The sequence below is a fragment of the Podarcis melisellensis genome (genome assembly GCF_964234715.1).
Source record: "Podarcis melisellensis genome assembly, chromosome: 16".
Lineage (NCBI taxonomy): Eukaryota > Metazoa > Chordata > Lepidosauria > Squamata > Lacertidae > Podarcis > Podarcis melisellensis.
Window position 1 is genome coordinate 5,371,139 of NC_138533.1, and position 12,834 is coordinate 5,383,972.

At 47.4% G+C, this 12,834-nt stretch overlaps 1 protein-coding gene and 1 long non-coding RNA gene across 2 annotated transcripts in view; one reads left to right on the forward strand and one right to left on the reverse strand.

Moving 5' to 3' along the window:
* LOC309358751 overlaps positions 1-12,834 on the reverse strand; it is a 129,329-nt gene that overhangs the window by 32,301 nt on the left and 84,194 nt on the right. The window lies entirely within an intron of this gene.
* Positions 1-12,834, forward strand: part of SV2A (synaptic vesicle glycoprotein 2A) — a 49,408-nt gene that overhangs the window by 2,245 nt on the left and 34,329 nt on the right. The gene's annotated exons all lie outside the window — the stretch shown is intronic.

Consider the following 12,834-nt stretch of genomic DNA (forward strand, 5'->3'; position numbering starts at 1 on the left):
GCAGAGGCAGGGAGGAAATGCACTTGGCACCTTTGGAACTCCCTGCCTATTGATATCAGGCAAGCACTTTCATTTCACACATTTAGGTTTCTTTCTGTCTGTCTGTTTCCATTTGTGCACAGTGTGTATGCATGTGTGCGCCTTGCAGCTAAGGACCCTTCTAGACCACCGGTTTATTCAGCAACCATCCTAAACTTTGGAACTCCCTGCCACTTGATATATTGCAGTGGGGCCTTCTCTGTGCTCTCTTTTTTGGTTTCTTTCTGAGTATGTGTTTGTTTCAATATGTGCACAGGTGTGTGTGTGTGTGCCTCTTCAACCAAGGCCCTTTCTATACCACCAGTTTATTCAGAATTCATCCTATACCTTGGAACTCCCTGCTTATTGATATCTATTGCAGTGGCATCTTCCCTGCACTCTTTTGGCATCTGCTAAAAACATATATATATATATTTACCCAGGCCTACTCAGGTGTTTAGACAGTTGATGCGAGTTTTAATTCTGTGTTTGGTCTATTGCTATTTTCACTTTTCAAAAGACTTTGAAATCACTGCTGCTAATTTCTTTCTAGTGATGATGTTACGGTTTTATCTTCTTCTTCTTTTGTAAACTGCTTTGAGCTTTTGGTCTGCAATCAAGCGCTTTATAAATTCTACATAAATAAATGAATAAATACGTAGGCTCAGGAGGAGGTGCTGCGACATTCGAAAGGAGTCAGGGAAGGTAAAAATGAACGCCTCTGCACTCAGAATTAATTCAAGCGAGGATAGGGGGACATGGAACCAGAGAATTGTAGCGTTGGAAGGGACCCTCAAAGATCCTCTAGACCAACCCCCTGCAATGCAGGAATCACAGCCAATGCACAGCATGTACATCGATTTCCCTGCGTTGTCCTCTCTTTTCAAAACCCGCTTCCGGTCTCGGTGTTACACTTCAGTGTGACGAACGGAGCCCTGGGTGGGGCCATGCAGATTTAAGGGTGTCCGGGTCATGCGGATAAGAGAGACAGGTTGAGCTCCAAATGGCTCCCATTGAGTTCTGTGGGACACAAGGCAGGCGGGTTGTATGTAATCTGGAGCAAAGAAATGGCCAGTCTCAAAGGCAGATGGGATTTCTAGACAAAATCAAAACCCCGATGAATGTCAAGGCTTGTCTCTTCAATGCCAGTCTTATACAGAGCAGTCACTGAAGTGGATGAGTGTGACTCACGTAGGCCCATTGACTTCACGAAGCAGGACTTCGTTGGATAACCACCTTAAGTTATCAGATATGAGGGGTGGCAGCTGGAGAGCTGGTGGGTGGCTCTGAGCCCCCCCCAAAAAACCCTGATTCCAGATATAGAGCCACAGTTCCCAAGTACTCAACTTATTATTTTATTTTTTTATTTATTGCACTGGTATCGCATCATTTCCCTTCAAGGAGCCCAAGGTAGCTCATGCGCTCCTTCTCCCCCTCCTCATTTAATCCCCACAGCAACCTTTTTCTACCTTTCCCTTTTAACCCCTCTTTTCCACATTTTTTATTCATTTCGTTTTCTTTCTCTATTGACCCTCCTCCTCCCTTTTGTGTTTTGATTCTATCTAGATAAAAGTCTTGGTTTGGTTTTTTTCTATATATATATAGAAAAGGGGAAAATATATTAAGTTTTGTATTTTTCTCTAGAAACCTTAATGAAAGGTATTTTTAAAAATAAAATAAACAACCCTGTGAGGTAGGTGAGACCACAGCCTAAAGGTAAAGGTAAAGGGACCCCTGACCGTTAGGTCCAGTCGTGGCCAACTCTGGGGTTGCGGCGCTCATCTCGCTTTATTGGCCGAGGGAGCCGGCGTACAGCTTCCGGGTCATGTGGCCAGCAGGACTAAGCTGCTTCTGGCGAACCAGAGCAGCGCACGGAAACGCTGTTTACCTTCCCGCCAGAGTGGTACCTATTTATCTACTTGCACTTTGATGTGCTTTCAAACTGCTAGGTTGGCAGGAGCAGGGACCGAGTAACGGGAGCTCACCCCGTCGCGGGGATTTGAACTGCCGACCTTCTGATCGGCAAGTCCTAGGCTCTGTGGTTTAACCCACAGCGCCACACCTTGGTGAGACCAAGAGAGGCAGTGATCAGCTCCCAATACCACAGCCTAAGTCTGCTTTATAACCAAGTGGGGATACGAACCCAGCAGAGGTGGTTTTAGGGTAGGGTGGCTGATGTGGTTTCACTGGTCGGCTGCCACAACCATGGTGTAGAACGCAGCACAAGAGGCACTAACTTTGCATGAATTTCGGCGTGGCACAAATTCGGGGCCCTGCCGAAATTTGAGCCCCCAAAGTCTGCCACTGCTTCTGGTCTCCCAGAGCCTTGTTCAGCACTCTAACCCCTTCTTATGCATTGGTTCTCCATATATTTCCTCCATATAATAGAAAGCAAAGTGGCTGCCCGGATTTTGGGAGGCTGGGGTCCAAACTGCACCTACCGTCTTGCCCAGGGGTCAGCAGACTTTTTCAGCAGGGGGCCGGTCCACAGTCCCTCAGAACTTGTGGGGGGCCGGACAATATTTTTTTGGGGGGAATGAACGAATTCCTGTGCCCCACAAATAACCCAGAGATGCATTTTAAACAAAACCACACGTTCTACTCATGTAAAAACACTAGGCAGGCCCCACAAATAACCTAGAGATGCATTTTAAATAAAAGGACATATTCTACTCATGTAAAAACATCCCAGACTGTCCATGGGCTGGATTTAGAAGGCGATTGGGCCAGATCCGGCCCCCGGGCCTTAGTCTGCCTACTCATGGTCTTGACAGTAGATGCCTAGACCTTTTCCTCCCCCCACCCACTATGAAATGAGGGAGGGGGTCCTTAAAACTCTGCCTACATGCCCAGGGTGTGTATTTGTGTGTCTGCAAGATGCTGTCTCACTTACTAGGTCCAGAAGGATGGCAAGCACCTTGCTGGCTAAATACACAGCCCCAATGTTAGCAACCGATAGTTCATTTTCCCCGGCAAATCCAGGATTTATTTTATTTTATTTTTTGTCGAGAGGTGAGGACAGCGTTATGTTCCCATTTAAAGGCTGGACAACTGGGGCTGAAGGAGAGGGGCATCCTAAGGAAAAGTGGGGCATTCCGGGATGAAATCAGAAACCGGGACAGCTTCTCTAAAACAGGGATGGACGGCCCTGGAAAAATAGGGATCCTTAGAGGGTCTGTGAAAGGGACCTGTTTCTAGGCAACTTCTGACGTCCTCTATGGCACAATCCTGTCCCTGCCCTTACCGTTTGTGTCAGCATTTTCTCCCTCTCGTTCCTCCACTCACTACCATGTTTTGGATTCCCGTCATCTCCACTAGAAACCTCCTGCGCTTATTTGCATTCCTTGGAAATCAGAATTTCAGCTTACATCTCTGAACATCCCTAAAAAGCATGTTTCTATTTGTGAATAGGCAGATGGACATTAGTGGCATCCTTCCCTTTTCTTACCGATCATTTTAATCACTTTATCCTTTTCGTAAACTGCTTTGTTTTGTTTTTTAAACACCAAGTGGAGTTTAATTTTATGAAACAAATAAATAACCCTCTTTGACCAGAGCTTACGGGGAGATTAGGCCACACACAGCATTTATTGAGCGTTTCTTCTGATTTTGTTTACGGGGTTGACTATGTGACAACGAGGCTCCACTCTTATTTTCTTATGGGGCATTTGCACGTCTTCCTGCTAAGTCATTCGTCCAAACTGCAAAATGTCAGTTTCTTTATTATTTTTATTTTTTAAAAGGAATGGATTTGTTGTGGCGCGGTGACAGGATGAGTCTTGACCCACTTTAATTGTGCAAACCGAAATTTGCAGCGTGCGCTGGTATCTCTCCCAAGTAACGCCGGCAGCCTGGAGGCACCCCGCCAAAGTCCATTAAAAGTTTATTTATTCATTCACTGCCTTCATATCCTACCATCCCCCCCTCCAAGGAGCTCAAGGTAGTGTAAATGGTTCTCCCCCTCTTTGAGTAACTTCCACAACAAGTTACAGGGAACCAGGCAGAGAGCCTTCTCGGTGGTGGCACCCGCCCTGTGGAACGCCCTCCCACCAGATGTCAAAGAGGAAAACAACTACCAGACTTTTAGAAGACATCTGAAGGTGGCACTGTTTAGCGAAGCTTTTAATGTTTAATAGATTATTGTATTTTAATATTCTGTTGGAAGCGGCCCAGTGTGGCTGGGGAAACCCAGCCAGATGGGCAGGGTATAAATAATAACTTATTATTATTATAACAACCCTGTGAGGTAGGCTAGGCTGAGAGGCAGTGACTGCCACCTAGTGAGCTTTGTGGTCAAATGCGGGATTTGAACCCTGGTCTCCCAGGCTCTAGCCTGACACTCTAACCACTACGCCACGCTAGCTTCCCAGTAACTCTAGAGTTACTAGCCATACTTTCCCTCTGGCTCAAACCATACCTGCTGTTCCACCTGTTCCCCGAGCAGCAGAAAGCCCCTGGGGCCAGGGATTTGGCCTCCAGCCTGTCTGTAATTATTTGGTTTTATTTACATGTGCACAACTCTGGTCTCTTTGGAGGCAGACGCCTTGTGCTCATAGCAGGCAAGAGACCCACTGCCCCACATTGGATCGTGAGAGAAAAAGAGAGAATTTCCTAGCAGATTATGGCTCAGCTCTCTGATCTGCTCCCTGTCTTGCTTGGTGCCCGTCCGTTCCCCAAACTGCAATTTCTTCTACATGGAAGCTTTGCTTTGGCAGCGCAGCTCCATTGGGGCTCCTCTCCTGTCACCTGCGGAAAGCTGCCTCCGAGGGAGAGACAGGAAGCGGAAACTTCATTTTATTAGCTGTAAGAACGTAAGGAGAGCCCACAGAATCAGGCCAAAGAGCCTCCCCTATCTAGCTCAGCCTCCTGTTCTGACGGTGGCCAACCCGGATGTAGGATTCGAACACAAGACCGCTCTCCCTTATTGGGGTTCCCAGCAACTGGTATACAGGAGCATTTACTGTGGAGGCAGAGCATAGTCTTCATGGCCAGTCGCCACTGATAGTCCCACCCTCTTTTGAAGCCACCTAGATTGGTACCAATCACTGCTTCATGTGGGAGGGATTTCCAAAGTTTAACTTTGCACTGCACGAAGGAGGACTTCCTTTTATCTATCCTGAATCTAGGGACGCGGGTGGCGCTGTGGGTTAAACCACAGAGCCTGGGACTTGCCGATCAGAAGGTTGGCGGTTCGAATCCCCGCGACGGGGTGAGCTCCCATTGCTGGGTCCCATCTCCTGCCAACCTAGCAGTTCGAAAGCACGTCAAAGTGCAAGTAGATAATTAGGTACCACTCCGGCGGGAAGGTAAACGGTGTTTCCGTGCGCTGCTCTGGTTTGCCAGAAGCGGCTTAGTCATGCTGGCCACATGACCCGGAAGCTGTACGCCGGCTCCCTTGGCCAATAAAGCGAGATGAGCGCCACAACCACAGAGTCGGTCACGACTGGACCTAATGGTCAGGGGTCCCTTTACCTTTTTAGATTGGTGCCCATCACTGCTTCATGTGGGAGAGAGTTCCAAAGTTTAACTCTGTGCTGCACGAAGAAGGACTTCCTTTTATCTATCCTGAATCTCCCCTTATTTACCTTCAGTGGATGTTCAAGGAGTTCTAGCGCTTTGATAGAGGGAGAATAACTTCTTTCCCACTTGTAATTTTATACACTTCTATCATTGGTACCTCCGGTTTTCTCTAAATGAACCAGACCAGCTTCTCCTTAGAGAAGCCTGAGTTTTGATTATTTTTTAAAAAAAATATTTCTTTCCCAGTCCCTTTTTCATGGAATCCTAGCATTGTAGAGTTGGAAGGGACCCAACCCCCTTCAACGCAGGAATATGCAGCTGTTCCACATGGAGTTCGAACCTGCAACCTTGGCCTTATCAGCGCCATGCTCTAGCCAACTGAGCTCTCAGTTCTTGTGTGTTATTCTTTTTCAGAATGGAAGGCTGTGCAGGCAGGGACTGTATTGTTTTGAGTGTATGTAAGCCACTCTAGATCATGGCCACTGGTCCCATCACCTCCTGGCAAATAGAAGGGGAAGAAATGGAGGCAGTGAGAGATTTTACTTTCTTGGGCTTCATGATCACTGCAGATGGTGACAGCAGCCACGAAATTAAAAGATGCCAGCTTCTTGGGAGAAAGGCAATGGCAAACCTAGACAGCATCTTAAAAAGCAGAGACATCACCTTGCCAACAAAGGTCCGTATAGTTAAAGCTATGGTTTCCCCAGTAGCGATGTATGGAAGTGAGAGCTGGACCATAAAGAAGGCTGATCGCCGAAGAATGGATGCTTTTGAATTCTGGTGCTGGAGGAGACTCTTGTGAGTCCCATGGACTGCAAAAAGATCAAACCTCACCATTCTGAAGGAAATCATCCCTGAGTGCTCACTGGAAGGACAGATCGTGAAGCTGAGGCTCCAATACTTTGGCCACCTCATGAGAAGAGAAGACTCCCTGGAAAAGACCCTGATGTTGGGAAAGATGGAGGGCACAAGGAGAAGGGAATGACAGAGGACGAGATGGCCGGACAGTGTTCTCAATGCTACCAGCATGAGCTTGACCAAACTGTGGGAGGCAGTGGAAGACAGGAGTGTCTGGCATGGTCTGGTCCAGGGGGTCACGAAGGGTCGGACACGACTAAACGACTAAACAACAACAAAAGCCACTCCAGGAGACTTTTTGGCTAAACGGCGGGGTACAAGTGCTCTAGATAAAGAGATAGATAGATGATAGATAGATGATAGATAGCTAGATTGATAGCTAGATAATAGATAGATAGATAGATAGATAGATAGATAGATAGATAGATGATAGATAGATAGATGATAGATAGATAGATAGATAGATAGATAGATAGATAGATAGATAGATAGATAGATAGATAAGGCATATCTGTAACTGAGCATAGTCAATCCTTTGGTTCAGGCTCTCCTGACCTCTCCCAATATCTCTGCAACCCCAAGGATGATCTATGTGTACATTTCAGTTCCCAACGGAGGAAACCCACCCATCCAACCAGCTATTCCCAACTTGGCGCCCCCTAGATGATCTTCTTGGACTACAACTCCAGATAGTATGGGTGTGCCAGAGTGTGCAGTTTTGCCATACTGGCCGGGAGCTGATGGGTGTTGTAGTCCAAAACCATATAGGATGCATTATCATAGAATCATAGAATTGTAGAGTCGGAAGGGACCTTGAGGGTCATCTAGTCCAACCCCCCGCGATGCAGGGATTTTTTTTGCCCAAACCCACAACCCTGAGATTAAGATTCTCATGCTCCTAGCGACTTAGCTATCCCTTTCTGGCCCATTAAACTCTGGTTTCCCGAGCAAAAGATAGGCTGGCTCTACTTGGCTAGTATCCATGATGGCCCGGAAATGGGGACATAACCAACGGGAAAAAGCATATTTTAGTTAAAGATGTCTGGTTCTCTGTAAGCAGTTTCGACTCACCGCAGGCATTCAGACAAATGGCTTAAAAAACTCCAGCCAACCCACCTTATCTATATCCACATTCAGAAATCCATTCATGCATTTATAGGTGGTACAATGGGTCGTGCGTCTGGCTGTTAAACAAAAGGTTATTGGTTCAAGCTCACCCAGGGATGGCTATGGGCAGGATTCCTGTACTGCAGAGGGTTGGACTAGATGATTTTGGGGTCCCTTCCAGCTCTACACTCCCATGATTCTATGATATACTTCTTTGTTCAGTTATTAGGTAAAGCTAAAGGGACCCCTGACCATTAGGTCCAGTCGTGCCTGATTCTGGGGTTGTGGCACTCATCTCGCTTTATTGGCTGAGGGAGCCGGCGTATAGCTTCCGGATCATGTGGCCAGCAGGACTAAGCCGCTTCTGGCAAACCAGAGCAGCGCACAGAAACGCCATTTACCTTCCCGCTGGAGTGGTACCTATTTATCTACTTGCACTTTGAGGTGCTTTCGAACTGCTAGGTTGGCAGGAGCTGGGACCGAGCAACGGGAGCTCACCCCGTCACGGCAATTTGAACCGCTGACCTTCTGATCAGCAAGTCCTAGGCTCCGTGGTTTGACCCACAGCGCCATCCGCGTCCCTGTTCAGTTATTAGAGACATGTAAATGGGGACGGAGGGATGCGGGTGGCACTGTGGGTAAAACCTCAGTGCCTAGGACTTGCCGATTGTCAGGTCAGCGGTTCGAATCCCCGCGGCGGCGGGGTGCGCTCCTGTTGCTCGGCCCCAGTGCCTGCCAACCTAGCAGTTCGAATGCACCCCCGGGTACAAGTAGATAAATAGGGACCGCTTACTAGCGGGAAGGTAAACGGCGTTTCCGTGTGCCGTGCTGGCTCGCCAGATGCAGCTTGTCACGCTGGCCACATGACCCGGAAGTGTCTCCGGACAGCGCTGGCCTCCGGCCTCTTAAGTGAGATGGGCGCACAACCCTAGAGTCGGACACGACTGGTCCGTACGGGCAGGGGTACCTTTACCTTTACTAAATGGGAACGTAACAAATCAGAAAGGTGTATTTTGCTCCAAAATTCACTGGCCGGTCCTTTAAGCTTGCTACAGGCGACCGGACAAGTGTCTGTTTTGTATTTTTTAAAAACCTTGTATACATCCATACTCAGACATCTGTTCATGCATAACCTGCCTGTTCCTCTTCCTACCAGACATGCTTCTGCTACCAGTGCTTAAAAATAGCATCCTATTTCGAGCAGAGGAGAGAGAGAGAGAGAGAGAGAGAGAGAGAGAGAGAGAGAGGGAGCAGGGTTGCTTGGCAAACTGTGGGATACTTGCATTCATCCTGGTAAATCTCTTCGCCGACTCCCCTTGCTTCCCCTCTTCCCTGGGGCAGGCGATTATAAAATAAAAAGTGGGACCGAGATTCTTTGAGCCAGCTGGTTCCTCTAGTTAAAATAAAATTTAAAAATCCATTTCACGGCCCACAGGATTTATCAGTGACGTGTTTCCTCCCCTCCTCCTTTTCATTTCAGTTTCATCTCTTGTTGATAAGCGAACGTCCTAAATGCTCAGCTGTCTAGAAACAGGGGGATGCCCTCTGAGGGGGGGGGGTTAACAAATGTTTTGACAAAATAATGGAGGGGAGAAGGTGGTCATATCCTGCTCATGGGCTTCCCTTTGGGGCATCCGGGTGGTGGGTGCCCTGAGCCTGATTCAGCAGGGCTGTTCTTATGTAAGGATGTCTGGAAGAACGGTAAATTCTTAGCCAAGGTTCACATAACACCATGAACATAATTTTATTGGCTTGCCTGCTTTCCGTGGTTATAACCATGCTCAAGGTGGCTTATCTGAAGGAGTGTCTCCACCCCCATCATTCTGCCTGGACACTGAGGTCCAGCTCCGAGGGCCTTCTGGCGGTTCCCTCATTGCGAGAAGCCAAGTTACAGGGAACCAGGCAGAGGGCCTTCTCGGTAGTGGCACCCGCCCTGTGGAACACCCTCCCACCAGATGTCAAAGAGAACAACAACTACCAGACTTTTAGAAGACATCTGAAGGCAGCCCTGTTTACGGAAGCTTTTAATGTTTAACAGACCACTGTATTTTAATACTCTGTTGGAAGCCGCCCAGAGTGGCTGGGGAGGCCAAGCCAGATGGGCTGGGTAAAAATAATATATTATTATTATTATTATTATTATTAACGGCACGAACAAAAAATCACATAATTATAAGCGTAGCAAAAGTAATAACAGGCTATGAATAAAACGCCAAAAAGTACACAGCCAAATTAAACAATTTCCACGTAAAGCACAGGATCTAAAATAGAGGTACAAAAAGTTAATATTGAAAGCAGCAACAAACGCTGCCACTGCCACCACAACAAAATCCCAATTCATTTATTTTATGGCCTTTCTACCACATCCTTTTCCCCAAGGAGCTCAAGGGGGTGCACAGTGGTACCTCAGGTTAAGTACTTAATTCGTTCCGGAGGTCCGTACTTAACCTGAAACTGTTCTTAACCTGAAGCACCACTTTAGCTAATGGGGCCTCCTGCTGCCACCGGAGCATGATTTCTGTTCTCATCCTGAAGCAAAGTTCTTAACCTGAAGCACTATTTCTGGGTTAGCGGAGTCTGTAACCTGAAGCGTATGTAACCTGAAGCGTCTGTAACCTGATGTACTACTGTATATGGATCTCCCCTCCCCTCCATTCAATCCTCACGACAACCCTGCAAGGTTGGTTAAGTGGAGCGATTCAAACCCTGGTCTCCCAGGTCCTTGTTGTCATTTAAGACCCCCCCTCCCAACAACAACCCTGTGAGGCTGAGAGACAGTGTCTGGCTGAAGGTCAGACGCAATGAGCTTCATGTCTGAGTGTGTGTGATTTGAGCTGTGGTCTCTCCCAGCTTCTAGGCCAATGCTCTAACCACTAGACAACACTTCCTCTTTGTTTTAAGGCTGACATTGAACAAGGATGTGGAAAGATCTCCCCACCTTCTCCCCTTCGGGTGCTGTTTGGCTCCCGGCCTGGGTGCCTGTCTGGCTGCGAGCCTGATGCGAACATCTTGGATAAACGCTGCCGCTTAATTTTAATAAAACATAAGGCTTGTTATGGGCTGCTTGGCTTCACTGTTCACTTGTAATGTGGCCATATTGTTGCTGGACACCAACTCCCATTGGTCTTAGCAGAGAACGTAGGCAATGGCCAGGAGTTGGGGTCCAGCAATATCAGGAAGGCTTGCAGGAGAGATGATGCAGAAGACATATGACAGCCATTTTCAAATATCTGAAGGGTCTGAACCAATAGATTCAAGTGGCAAAAAAGGAGATTCCGACTCAACCTTGGAAAGAACTTTCTGAGGGTTGTTCAACAGTGGAAAGGGCTCCCTTGGAAGATGGTGGTCTCTCCTTCCTTGGAGGTTTTAAATAATAATAATAATAATAATAATAATAATAATAATAATAATAATAATAATAATATAATATTATTTTTACCCAGCCCATCTGGCTGGGCCCCCCCATCCACTCTGGGCGGCTTCCAACAGAGTATTAAAATACAGTGGTCTGTTAAACATTAAAAGCTTCCATAAACAGGGCTGCCTTCAGATGTCTTAATAATAATAATAATAATAATAATAATAATAATAATATAACAACAACAACAACATTTTTATTTATACCCTGCCCTCCCTTGCCAAAGCCAGGCTCAGGGTGACTAACACCAGTAAAATTACAGTAAAAACATAATGGGGGGGGGAAACCAATTTAAAATACAGGTTAAAATGCAATGTAAAATGCAGCCTCATTTTAAAAATAGCCCATAGATGAAAACCATAAGGGGAGGGAAACATAAGGGTCAAACTGAGTCCAAACAAAAGGCCAGGTGGAACAGCTCTGTCTTGCAGGCCCTGCAGAAAGATGTCAAGTCCCGCAGGGCCCTAGTCTCTTGTGACAGAGCGTTCCACCAAATGGGGTCAGTACTGAAAAGGCCCTGGCCCTGGTTGAGACCAATCTAACCACCTTGCGACTAGGGACCTCCAAAGTGTTGTCATTTGTGGACCTTAAGGTCCTCCGTGGGGCATACCAGGAGAGGCGGTCCCGTAGGTATGTGGTAAGCAGAGGTTGGGTGGCCATCTGCCAGGGATTCCTTAGCTGTGGTTCCTGTATTCCACGGAGTTGGACTAGATGACCCTTGGGGTCCCTTCTATATGATTATCTGTTCTTCTGAGTCACAGTGAGGGCTCTCGTCACCATGACTGGGCTGTGGGCTTCCTGGAGGAATCTGCCCACTTTGAGAAGACTGTGCTACAAGTCAAATGGCATAACCCTACCGTTCAAATGAGGGATGTGGCCTTGCTGATCAGAAGGTCACCGGTTCAAATCCCTGCAGCGGGGTGAGCTTCCGTTGCTCGGTCCCTGCTCCTGCCCACCTAGCAGTTCGAAAGCACGTCAAAGTGCAAGTAGAGAAATAGGTACCGCTCCAGTGGGAAGGTAAATGGCGTTTCCGTGCGCTGCTCTGGTTTGCCAGAAGAGGCTTAGTCATGCTGGCCACATGACCCGGAAGCTGTACGCCGGCTCCCTCGGCCTGTAAAGCGAGATGAGCGCCGCAACTGGACCTAATGGTCAAGGGTCCCTTTCCCTTTACCATTCAAATACTTCTCACTGTACCTCCCCACTTTCCAAAACACACACACACACCACACACACCCTTCTGCTAAAACAAAAACTCCAGAATCAGCTTTATTTACAACGGCTGAGTTTTCACAGTTCAGGAGTGCAGCGCCATAGTTCACGAATAACAAGCATATTAAAAATATACAACGGCAGGTTTATTTCTCCCTTGCCGCAGCAAGGGAGCTTCGTTGTCTGGGCCTTTTCATTCCAGCAAATTGCGCGCTTGATTTGTTTTTGGGAATTGGGTCTTGCCTGCTGCCTATTGGGGGATGTTAAAATGCTTTTCCCCCTGCAGAAAGAACAGATGCCCTTAATGCAGGGAGGGGGGGCATTCTCATTCAATGCCTAGGGTTGGGTTTTGTGTGTGTGTGTGTGGGTCCCCATCCTATGTTATTAACATAGGAAGAGTCCTGCTGGATTAGGCCAAAGGGGCCCCATCTGGTCCAGCATCTTGTACTCACAGTGGCCAGCCAGATGATGTAAGAAACCCTCAAGCGGGACCTGAGCCCAAGGGCAACACTCTCCTCTCCTGTGGCTCCCAGCAACTGGTGTTCAGAGCTGTTGTGGGAGGGAGTTCCATAGTTCAACTATGTGTTGGAGGTATAATTTTTTGGAGAGGGGGGCTGGGGATAAGTCTGGAGCTTTCGAAATATGTACTTAGCACTGTTTTGTATTGTTTTGTGTACATTCGATTGTAAGATAAAACATACGCG